We start from the raw sequence: 12,852 nt of genomic DNA on the forward strand, positions 1-12,852 counted from the left end.
TCCTAGGAGACAGTCGTTCCTAGTGAGGCACAACCATGACAACCGATGAAATATAACTGTGGCAAGGGACACGACCAAGTTTTGCTATTTTTCCTCCAAAGTTGCTCCCATGTTCATTTTTAGTCTATTTTCATTCCAAAATGTGTCCTATAAATGAAAATACACAAAAGCATATATTCGAATAAAAAGAGTAATTATGTTGATAAAATGATAAAATAAAGTACGATAATGTAAATCATTCTCATGAAATAAATATAAGTAAATGTGCGTCAAACAATACATAAAAATATATATAATATACGTGCATCACTCTTCTAGTAGCCGAATTCATCTCCGGTTAAGAGCAGTGAATGAGCTATGTTGTAGACCTCTTGGTATGCCATTTAGAATCTTGTACATAATATAAAAAAATACAATGTTCCAAGATTTGGTCTTAGATTAGAAGTGCAGGAAGAGTAAAGTACCCAAAGGGAAAAAGTCCCTCTAGTAGTGTTACACTGATTTCGAGTAATTTCAAAAATTCAAAAAAAATTGTCAAAAAAGGTGATTAAACCAATTCTAACTAACAATGACAAACTAAAAATTAACGAAGAAAATAAACAAGCTTGATTGGTTGTTGCACTAATTTTGAGCACCCCGCTCTTATACCAATTGTTGGATTGAGAAAGAGCTAGAAGGGGTGAATAACACCATTTGCAAATGTTAATAAATCGTTCAAAAAGAAAAGCCATGTAGCAGAAAGATTAAATCCAAATTGAAAATGGACACATTAGTCTTACTTGGTTCGCAACCTTGTGGCTACTACTCCAAGGCATGTTGTCACTTTAACCGCTTTCAATGGCAATCACTATTAACCTTCTTCTTAAAAGAGAAGAAGGTTGGTTTCTTTTACAATGATGGGGTTCGGTAACAAACTTTTCAACCCTTAGAATATTTTAGCACAAAATGAAACAAATCAAAACAGAATATAACTAAATAAGCGTTATCAGATGCTTAGTGTTGGGGTTTCAGTGATGCGCATCTTAAATTTTGTTTTCTATGCAACGAAAGAATAATAATTTTTTAAATAATAAATTTGTAGGAAGTTATACTTGTTGGGTGATGTGAAGTGGAAAGACATCAACGAGCAAGCTTAATGAAGCTTGCCTCTACGTATCCACGCCGAGAAATCCTCAAGACGACTTCGCTAGGTCATGTGTTATGTCTCTACTTCAATACTAGATGAAAGGTGGAGATGAAACAATTTGATAGATGGACCATAACTTGACTCGATACTTAGTGGCACAAGGCAACCTGATAGTACAAAATGAGGCGAATAGCAGTAATAAAGTTGTTGCTCGAGGGTTGAAACGCTACCGCTCGGTGGTAAGGCTGGTGGTAGGAGCTCTAGAGGTCAAGGGAGGACCTCGCTCATAACATTGGCAATGTATCTAAAACAATATTTTAACTACATAAGTAATGTATGTGTTTGGATCGTTGATAAGAGCGAGGTTCCTTAACCTGTGCAATAGCCCCATTATTATCACAATAAAAGTCTATTGGGTTCGATATAATAGGAAGACCACCAAGCTGTAACGCCCCAAATTTCCTCAATTAGAGTCCTAAAAGTAATTTAAAAATATTTAAAAATGCTATAGAAATATTCTAGAGATTTTTTAAAAATTTTAGAGTATTTTTATGTAATTTTTGGAGGTCGTTTGGTATTTTTACATAACGAAGGAAGTTTCGACAAAAATATATTCAAGTCAAGATTCGAACCATGGACCTCAACCTGAACCAAGCCTTAACCGAATCTAGCTAGCCAACTGTTCCAGCGAGCGTTTCTTATTAAAGAAGGAGAAATATTCTATTTAAGCAGTAGTTAATGAATAGGAAATAAATAGGAAGAAAAATGGTTGCAGCCGAGTTTCGAACCAGTGACCTTTGGCTCGGTCAAAACCCAGCTGACCAGGTGTGCTGGCGATCATTGCTAGTAAAATAAGAAGCGAAATTTATTTAAGAAATGATTAACACAGAAAATAAATTGGAAAAATGGTTCGGTTGAGGATTCGAAGCAGCGGCCTTTGACCTAGTCAAAACACAACTAACCAACTGTTCTGCAAGTGTTTTGTGAACAAATATGAAACGATTTATATATGAGTTATAATTGAAACCCTAGTTATAAGAAAAGAGAACTTAAGTTTTCTTTTCCCCCGAACCTTTCTCTCCTTTTCTCCTCTTCCCTTCTGCGACGGCGGCCGACGAGGGCGTTCTCCGAAGGTTCCTTCACTGTCGTGATTCTTGCGTCGAGGAGAAGCCGGGAGCACGAAGAGGAGGCCAAGATCTCAGCCAACCGAAACCCTAGAAGTTCTTCTCCTTCGGTTTGAATTCAGGAATCGTGGTAAGTTGCTACTCACCTGTGGTAAGAGTAGTTCCGATTCGTTTGGTGTTTTCTTGTTTGTTCGAGTTTTACTGTGAAGCATGTTAGGGATTTTGTTTGCTGCCGTGAGGTTCAAGGAAGAACATGAAATGGTTTAATTCGGAGCATGCAGTTTAATGGCATTGGGTAGCATCTTAGTTTAGAAGAAAGAAATGAATTGTTGAGTTAGGCATATGGTTTTGGATTTCTTCATATTTCGGAATATGCTGTAGGAATTGTGAATTGATGAGTTTTGAGCTTCGGTTTCTTCTCCCTTCCTTGCGTTCGGCAGTAATATGTTTAAAGAAATGTTGCTAGAGGTTTAAGAGATTTGCTTTCTCCTTTTTTAATTCGGCAGTAGCATGTTTAATGAATTAGGCTTTGGACAGATTTGTGTGATTTCACTTGATTCCAATGTTGTATCTGTTTCCTCATGATGGTTAATTCTCTAAACAGATTTAGAGGGTTATAGGATGAATGCGGTGTTGGTTTTATTAGTTTCTGTTGAAGAATTTATGGCAATGAACATGGAACGGTTTAGATCTTTCTTTGAGCATGTAGTTTCATGTTGTGGTCATTGCAATGAATAGAAATGCTTATATACATGTAGTATCTCAGTTTTGGTTGTTCTCTTCTTTGCTGCCATGTGTAGGAATAGGCTTCTAAATAAGCATGCAGTAGAGCTGTTTTATGCTGTTAGCATTTCAGTTGTTTAGTTTTCGATATAGATCCTTCCTTATTAGTTTTTATGAAGGCAGATTTCAAATTTATGTAGCTTCAATGAGTAGGAACATCTATATAAGTCCACATTGCAATTTCGATTTTCCTTTGCATTTTAACCAGGCTGAACAGCTTTTGTTCTAGCATGCTTAAAGATTTCAGAATTGTTTTCCTTTGTTTTAAATCTGTTGTAGCATGTTTGAAGAAGTTAGATTTGCTTTCTTTTGATTTGTTTCTGATATAGCATGCTTATAGAAGTCAGATTTTCTTTCCTTTCATTTAATTCTGTTGTAGCATGCCTATATTCCTTTTAAGAGTTTAAGAAAAATATAAGAAAGATAAAGAAAAAAAAGAAAAAGGTCAAGGCCTTAAGTAGATCCTAAAGTCAAGACTTTAGGGATTTTGACACACAAGGTGCTAAAGAAAATGCCGAGGCATTATATAGAAGTATTAAAATATAACAAGTATTTTACTTTTATCAGTGGCACTGTGTTGGACTCTTAGTTGTCCTTGGGTTGGGCTCCCATAGTCGTCCCTAGGTTTAGATAACCTAGTAGTAACGGCACGACCGACGGTCGACGGTCGACGACCCGAGGGTTGCCAAATGGGCCGCCAAATGGGTCGGGTCGTTACAAAAGTAAAAGCAAGTACAGTTGCCGGGCCCAAGGGAAGTTGATTACTATTTTGAAGTATTATAAGTATAAGTTTTTGAACAAGTAAAGCAAGTTTTACATGAGTATAAAGTATTAAAGAATAAGTTTTAAACAAGTGAATTAAAGAATAAGTTTAGAACAGATGAATTAAGTTTCACTTTGTTTTAAAATCAGCAAGTTAAGTTTTCTTTTATGCTAGCATGTTATTTAGATTAGCTTACTGTTCTTTGCTATTTTCTGAGCATGAGTAGCTTTACATGTTTAGCATTTCAGCATGTCTTGTTCTTTTATTAGTAGATGAGCATGAGTAGTCTTCAGTAAGTAATCAGTTAGATCATGTTATAGATATATGTACATGCATATCGAGATTTTGTGAGTTAGATAGCGCTTACTAAGCATTTTGCTTATAGTTTGCATTTCCTCTTACTGCAGATACAGGAAAAGAAAAGTGTTAGCAAAGAAAGGCGACAAGGAGGTGCGGATGCATGTGTGATGACAGGACTATGGAGAGACCTGGGAAGTTTTGAGTTTTCATGTTTAGTGGATAGAAATAGTTGAGTTATACCTTATGGTTTATGTCTTTTTAGATTGTATTTTCATTCCGCATTATTAGTTTGGTTATTTTCCACTGTTGGAGTTTTATTCATTTGTTATTGCTAGAATAGTTTATTTTTTTTTAGTTGTTGTGTCTTAGAAACTGCGTGGTTGTTTGATAAATGTTCCAGCCTCCTGTGGCTGTGTATATTATGTTATGTATTAATGATTATGGCCACCAGTACAGGGGAGACTCTGTCAAAAATTTTTGGTAGAGATTCCTTATGGTTTTTAGTTATACCGGTTAAGTAGAGTTAGTAGTTAAGTAACGGTCATTCTTAGAGAGTAGTAGAGTATTAAGAAGGGTGGTCGTTACAGTTGGTATCAGAGCAGTTCCCATTCTCCAGCATCACACATCAGCACCAGCCTTGTCGTCTTCAAGTAAGAAAGTATTTAAGTTTTCCTTTTAGGCTTTCTTTATTATTTGCAGTATGGAATAATTGCTTATATGCGCTTTAGTAAGATAGAAGTTTTGTTCCTCTTATATTCATATACATAAGTATGTTTAGAAAGGATAAAGAAGATATCAAGTCTTCCAAGGACCACTAATGGGTACAATGCGATATAGGTGATAATGGACAGAGAAATTAAGAGACTAAGAAACAAAGAAGTACCACTAGTAAAAGACAGTATAAGACAGAGATATCCATAATTATTCTAAGTTTGAGGACGAACTTTTTATAAGGTAGGGAGAATTGTACCTCCCCAAATTTCCTCAATTAGAGTCCTAAAAGTAATTTAAAAATATTTAAAAATGCTATAGAAATATTCTAGAGATTTTTAAAAAAATTTAGAGTATTTTTATGTAATTTTTGAAGGTCGTTTGGTATTTTTACTAAACGAAGGAAGTTTCGACAAAAATATATTCAAGTCAAGATTCGAACCATGGACCTCGACCTGAACCAAGCCTTAACCGAATCCAGCTAGCCAACTGTTCCAGCGAGCGTTTCTTATTAAAGAAGGAGAAATATTCTATTTAAGCAGTAGTTAATGAATAGGAAATAAATAGGAAGAAAAATGGTTGCAGCCGAGTTTCGAACCAGTGACCTTTGGCTCGGTCAAAACCCAGCTGACCAGGTGTGCTGGCGATCGTTGCTGGTAAAATAAGAAGCAAAATTTATTTAAGAAATGATTAACACAGAAAATAAATTCCCTTCATAGGAGCAACCTTGAGGAAAACTGAATCTCCTACTTGAAATTCCAATGGCCTACGGCGTGTGTCAGCATAACTCTTCTGTCTGCACTGGGCAGTCTCAATTCTCTGTCTGATTTTCTGGATCACCTGAGTGGTTTCTTCTATCAGCTCTGTCTGAATGCCCAGCTCCACTTCCATTTCTCTTCTTTCTCCTGCTTCTTGCCAGCATATAGGTGATCTGCACTTTCTGCCATACAATGCTTCATATGGTGCCATCCTAATGGTGGCCTGATAGCTATTGTTGTAGGCAAACTCTGCTAAGCACAGATACTTGCACCAACTGCCTTTAAAATCTAGTGCACAAGCCCTGAGCATATCTTCTAGGATCTGGCTTACTCGCTCTGTCTGTCCATCAGTCTGAGGATGGAAGGCTGTGCTGAACTTGAGTTTGGTACCTAATGCATTCTGGACACACTCCCAAAAGTGAGAGGTGAAGCGTCCATCTCTATCAGAAATAATAGATTTGGGAACTCCATGAAGTCTGATCACCTCCTTAACATATAACTGTGCCAACTGCTCTATAGAGTGGGACACCTTGATGGCTAGAAAATAGGTAGACTTGGTCAATCTATCCACTATTACCCATATTGCATCATATCCATTCGTAGTTCTTGGGAGACCTGTTATGAAGTCCATAGAGATGTCTTCCCACTTCCACTCTGGTATAGGAAGAGGCTGTAGAACTCCTCCTGGTCTCTAGTGTTCTGCTTTGACCCTCTGACATGTCAGGCAGGTACTGACATATTTAGCTACATCTCTTTTGAGTCCAGACCACCAGAACCTCTGTTTCACGTCTTGGTACATCTTGGTAGAACCAGGATGCATGGAGTACGGTGTATTATGGGCTTCTTCTAGAATCTTCTTTCTCAGCTCTTCATCATTGGGAACACAAAGGCGACTTCCCTGATAAAGAATCCCACTGTCTGATACTCAAAATTCTGAATTTCCTTCTTCTTGTATCCCTTGCTTGATCTTTTGGATATCTGGATCTTCACTTTGCTTCTTCTGTATATCCTCAAGCAGGGTTGACTCTAGAGTCAATGCAGAGAGTTGCCCATAAATAATTTCAAGTTCGAAACCTGACAACTCCTTCTGCAGTGGCAGGGCTAATGATGACAAAGACATCAAGGATGCACTGGACTTTCTGCTTAGTGCATCTGCCACTTTGTTAGCTTTGCCTTGATGGTAGAGGATTTCACAATCATAATCTTTGACCAACTCTAGCCACCTACGCTGTCTCATGTTTAAGTCCTTCTGAGTGAAGAAGTACTTAAGACTTTGATGGTCTGTGAAGATTCTGCACTGGACTCCATACAGGTAATGTCGCCAGAGTTTCAGTGCAAAGACCACAGCTGCCAGCTCAAGATCATGAGTGGGGTAGTTCTTCTCGTAGTCTTTGAGTTGTCTGGAAGCATAAGCTATAACTTTTCCTTCCTGCATGAGTACAGCTCCTAAGCCCATCTTGGAAGCATCACTGTAGATGTCAAAACTCTTGTCACTCTCTGGAACAGTCAGAATGGGAGCACTGGTCAGTCTCTTCTTGAGTTCTTGAAAACTCTGCTCACATTTATCTGACCATTCAAACTTCTTGTTCTTCCTGGTGAGGGCTGTAAGTGGAGAGGCTATTCTGGAAAAGTCTTCCACGAATTTCCTGTAGTACCCAGCTAAACCAAGGAAACTTCTGATCTCCCTGGCATTCTTGGGTCTCTTCCAGTTGCTGACCGCTTCTACTTTGGCTGGATCCACTTGAATGCCTTCTTTAGAAACGATGTGACCTAGAAACGCCACATGCTCCAACCAAAACTCGCACTTTGAGAATTTAGCATAGAGCTGCTTTTGCTGAAGGGTCTGCAGGACTATTCTCAAGTGCGTGTCATGCTCCTCTGAAGTTCTGGAATAGACCAGAATGTCGTCGATGAACACAATGACAAACTTGTCAAGGTATTCCCTGAACACTCTATTCATCAAGTCCATGAAGACTGCAGGTGCATTAGTCACACCAAAAGGCATGACTACGAATTCGTAGTGTCCGTATCTGGTCCTGAAAGCTGTTCTGGGTATATCACTCTCCTTCACTTTCAACTGATGGTACCCAGAGCGCAGATCTATCTTGGAGAACACTGTTGCACCTTTCAATTGATCAAAAAATCATCGATCCTGGGCAGTGGATACTTGTTCTTGATGGTCACTTGATTCAGAGCTCTATAATCTATGCACATCCGCATAGATCCATCCTTCTTCTTGACAAACAACACAGGAGCTCCCCATGGTGAATGACTAGGGCGGATGAAGCCTTTGTCAAGCAGCTCCTGAAGTTGTTCTTGTAACTCTTTCAACTCTGCTGGAGACATACGGCATGGAGCTTTTGAAATTGGACCGGTACCAGGAACTAGTTCAATCTCAAACTCCACTTCTCTGTTGGGAGGTAGTCCAGGTAGCTCTTCTGGGAATACCTCTGGATATTCATAGACTACCCGAACTTCCTCCTGCTTAGGTCTTTCTTCTTCTTCCGTACTCACAATGAATGCAAGAAACCCAGCACACCCTTTAGCTAGCATCTGGTGTGCTGTGAGGGAAGAGAGGAATTTCTGGGTCTTCCTCTTTGGCACTCCTGTAAATTCAAAGGATGGTTCACCTTCTGGACTAAAGATCACTTTCCTTCTGCGGCAGTCCACTGAAGCACTGTACTTGCTGAGGAAATCCATACCCAAAATGATATCGAAATCCTGCATAGCGAGAACTACCAGATTAACACATAGCTCTCGGTCTAAAATTCTGACTGGTACAGACCGAAGCCACTGACTGGATTCCATGACTTCCCCAGAAGGTAGGGTTGTCATGCTTTCTGTAAGTACCTGTAATTCTTTGGCAAAAGGTATGGATACAAAAGAATGGGTCGCCCCAATATCAAATAGTGCAGTAGCTATATGCTAAAAAATAACTACTTGACCTGTTACGACCGTGGAGGCACTAGCAGCTTCCTCTTTGGTAAGGGTGAATACTCTAGCATTGTCAAAGGTTGGAACTGGTGGAGCTTCCAACCTTCCTTGACTGATCTGAGGTTCATCCAGAGTTGCAGGCATATAATGTAGTTGAGGCTTGGCTCCATATTGTATTGGTTGTGGCTGAGGTGCTTTGAACTTGTTAGGACACTCTTTAGCCATGTGTCCTTCCTGATCACAAGAATAGCATCCAGTCTTACCCAAAAGACAGGCTCCTGAATGTGTTCTCCCACATTTGGGGCAGGGAGGGGACTTAGTCTGCTTGTTTTCTGGTCCTCCCTTCTGGTTACTCCCTGAATTCCACTGCTTTCTTTTAGTGCCCTTGCCTTTCCAGTTCTGATTATTTAACTGGGGTTTCTGACTTCCCCCAGTCTTGGTTTCTATCTTGATTGGCTTGTGTTGCTCTCGTTGTGCCTTCATGTTGTTCAGGTAATGCTCAGCTACTAAGGCTCTACTAACCAACTCTTCTCCTGTCAGGGGCTGATGAGCTCCACTACTCACATTATCACAGGCTTCAGCATTCTGAGCATTAATCTGACTCGCTCCTTCTCTGTACTTACTAGTTCTGGGCAGAGACGAGCTAGCCTGTTGAATCTTTTAACTGCTTCCTCCACTGTCAGATCACCCTGTCTGAACTCCATAAACTCCTCGTAGTGCTTATTGGTGATCCTTTGGCGGAAGAACTCGTCGTAGAACTCTGTCTCAAAATCAATCCATCTCATCTGATTGACCGCCCTCTTGCTTTTGACTCTCTCCCACCACATGCGTGCGTCTCCAGTCAGGCAGAAGGAGGCACACTTGACCTTCTCGACTTCTGGCCAGTCAAGAAGCTCCATGGTGCTCTCCAGTGTTTTGAACCAAGTCTGGGCATCCCAGGGCTCAGTCGTGCCTGAGAAGCTCTCTGGTTTCAGTTTCAGCCACTGTATGAGGTAGGCTTCTTGTCTCTGGGATGCTGTGACGACTCCCTGGGCAGCTGGTGGAACCACAGTTACCACTGGAGTCTCCACAGTTACTGTTGGAGGAGTGGGAGGGACTGGTTGCTGATTCGCCATCAGATTGATGATCACTTGCTGCTGCTCTGCCACCTGTCTCTGAAGTTGAGCAACAACTTCAGAGAGATTCGGTTCAGCTACTCTGGGCTCTTCATTCTCCTGTGTTTGGTCCACAGTACGAGCGGTACGGGGACGTCCTCTTCTTGACATCTAGTTAGACAGAGAAAAAGACTTGATATCTTCTCTATCCTTTCTAAACATAATCCTTTCTAAACATACATATGTATGAATAAAGAGAAACAAAACTTCTATCTTACTTAAGTACTCATAAGCAATTACTCTGTACTGCAGTTAATAATAAGGAAAGCAATAAAGAAAGAACTTAAATACTTTCTTACTTGAAGACGGCAAGGATGATGCTGATGTGTGTGTGATGCTGGAGAATGGGAACTGCTCTGATACCAACTGTAACGATCACCCTCCTTGCTACTACTCTGAGGGTGACCGCTACTGTTTCTACTAACTTTACGTAACTGGTACTACTTACTCTAATACTAGAGATACTTTAAACTATTGGGAACATATCAGAACATACCTCTAAATAGCAGCATATAATTTCTTAATACATTTTTTTTTCAGGGTCAGACATGCAATTAAGTAAGACCACAAATAAGCATAGCATACAGACATATGTAGCTTATATACTTCTACTGTCCAATCAAGTAGAACATGCCTACTGTACCTAAATAAGCATAGCTACTTGACTACTGATTAAGCATAACATTTCTGCTATACAAGATTTTCATGCATTCATTTTAGGGAAACTACTAACTAGTTTAAAGAATCTGAGCATAGACAATTGCAAACTCTTAGGAGAATCAAACTCTCATACAAACTAGCATGCATGACCAACAAATATTAAGTCAATTTTACAGCAACCGAAGTGCCTCAAATCTGCTACATACTTACCAATGGTCATGACATAATTCCTCCCTTAGCAAACCCAAACTCAACAATAAATTAGCTTATTCGCAATGGTTTAAAGAAAATTATAAAACGACAAAGGCATACCACAGTTTAGCTATACAGGCATACTATTTACTGCAATTGAATCTATCACTACAGCAGAAAAAGTTAAGATGATCATGCGGCAGATTTTCATTGAAGCAAAACTCTCTTCACAAAACTTGAAAACTAATCCAGAAATAAGGAAAAAGGACATGTTCCCAGCATTAACAGTTAATCCAACTAAATGACAGGAAGATAACGAAATTAGAAATGCAAGGAAACTACTCTACAGCAACTGTAACGACCCGCCTTCTACTGACTAGGCTGTGAGGCCGATCGCTACATTATGCTGTGCTAAATTACTATTGCGAAAAATCTGGATTGATTAAAATTTTACTAAACTGATTACTGTAAAATTTTAACTTAATATTCTAGGTGTACCTAGGAGTTGTACACATGCTAGGGAAGATAATCTATGCCTCTCGGATGTCCTGCTAACTGTAATCAGGCATTTCAATCGATCCATGAATCGATTGGGCTGTCGGATCGATCCAGTGATCGATCCAACTTGATACTAGCAGGGAGAAAGGCTCTGGATCAGTCGGCTGACCGATCCAGTGGCTATAAGTACACTGATCGGTCGGTAGACAGATCCAGTGTCTCACTGATCGGTCGGCTGACCGATCAGTGAGCTTCTGTTCGCATCTGGATCGGTCGGCTGACCGATCCATAACAGACGCCAACTCTCTGTATCCAGTGGCACAACCCAGTTCTGATCGATCCATAGATCGATCTGGGTTTCTGATTTCGCACTGAAACTCTGATTTCAGCACTAGTTCATGCCAAAACCTCACACAACAATTTACAATGCATGGAAAACATTCTAATGTCCACTAACTAGCATTCTAACATGACATAGTGCAAGGTTTATTAATTCATAGCATTTAAACCACTAGAAATGCATAAAAGTGTCTTAAGAAAAGAAACTAAGTTCTTAATTTGCTAAACTTCCTAAGGATCTTCATTCCAGGTTCCTGCCACACACACCATCTCTGCATTGACCTCCAGCTTCCTCTGCTAGTCCATCTTCCCTTTACCTTTATCTGCAGTATAAGGGAAAATAGTATCTGTAAGCTTTAAGCTTAGTAAAAAACCAACTACCTCACTAAAACATGCAATGATGCAAACATGTTTTTAAAGAAATGCTAGTTAAAAACATGCACTGAATTTGTTAAAGCATGGCATACTGAAGTTACATGGCATAAATACTGAAACATGGCATGCATAATAAAATCTAAGCATGGAGCTATCTCATGGTATCAACTAGGAGAACTAAACTGAAACTAAAACTAAAACTATATTCACATAACTAGATTACGAGTTTGAAAGCTATTATCATAATAAGTGAAAATAGTAATCATGCTGCTGTTTGGGCCCGGCAACTGTACTTCCCTAACTAGACCCGGGGTTGCAAATTCCGAATCTAGTAGGGTTTACTAGGTTAGCTAAACCTAGGGACGACTGTGGGAGCCCAACCCAATAGATATCTAATCCAGTACAGTGCCACTGAAAATAAAATACTGAATATAGCTAGGAATTGCTTATTTTGCTGTTTCTAGGTTATCTGAACCTAGAGCTAGGTTATCTAAACCTAGAGGCGACTGTGGGAGCCCACCCATTGGACCGTAGTCCCATGTAAGCTGAAACTAGACTAATATACTGATTTAAATGCTACTAATGCATTTAACTGAGCTGTTAAAAAAAATATCTGAGGTAGTATTTAGCTACTCTAATCATTTTGTCGAACACTTGGGGTGCTCCAACTCTCCCCTCTAATAGGGAGACCACCTCTAGGCACCCGACAACGTCTAGAGCCTCCAACTGAAGGAGAACAACGTGTCTGGCCCATCTAGAGGTGCTCAAGTAGATCCCTAATCTGCGATGAGGGTTTAAACACACCCTGGGTGCCGAAAAATCTGCATATAGCTAAACTAAAGGCATGCAATCAAACGAAAGCTACTTATACTGCAGGTGAGGGATTTCTTACCTCCTGTTCGTAATTTCTTACGATTATAATCGCTAGGTTTCACGGAGGAGAGATCTCTTCAACGATCTTCTCGCGTCTATGCGTTCCTCTCGCGGAGGGGAGCGTCCTCGTGCCTTTGATGTTGCCGGGAGGTGCTCCTAGGGCCCTTGGCTTGGTGTGCCGAGAGAAGGAGGAGGAGAGGAAAGGGGCGGCGTGAGGCTAGGGTGAGGAGAAGAGAATCACGATTAAAAATAAAACCCTCAC

The sequence above is a fragment of the Zingiber officinale genome, chromosome 5A, assembly GCF_018446385.1.
Source record: "Zingiber officinale cultivar Zhangliang chromosome 5A, Zo_v1.1, whole genome shotgun sequence".
Classification (NCBI taxonomy): Eukaryota; Viridiplantae; Streptophyta; class Magnoliopsida; order Zingiberales; family Zingiberaceae; genus Zingiber; species Zingiber officinale.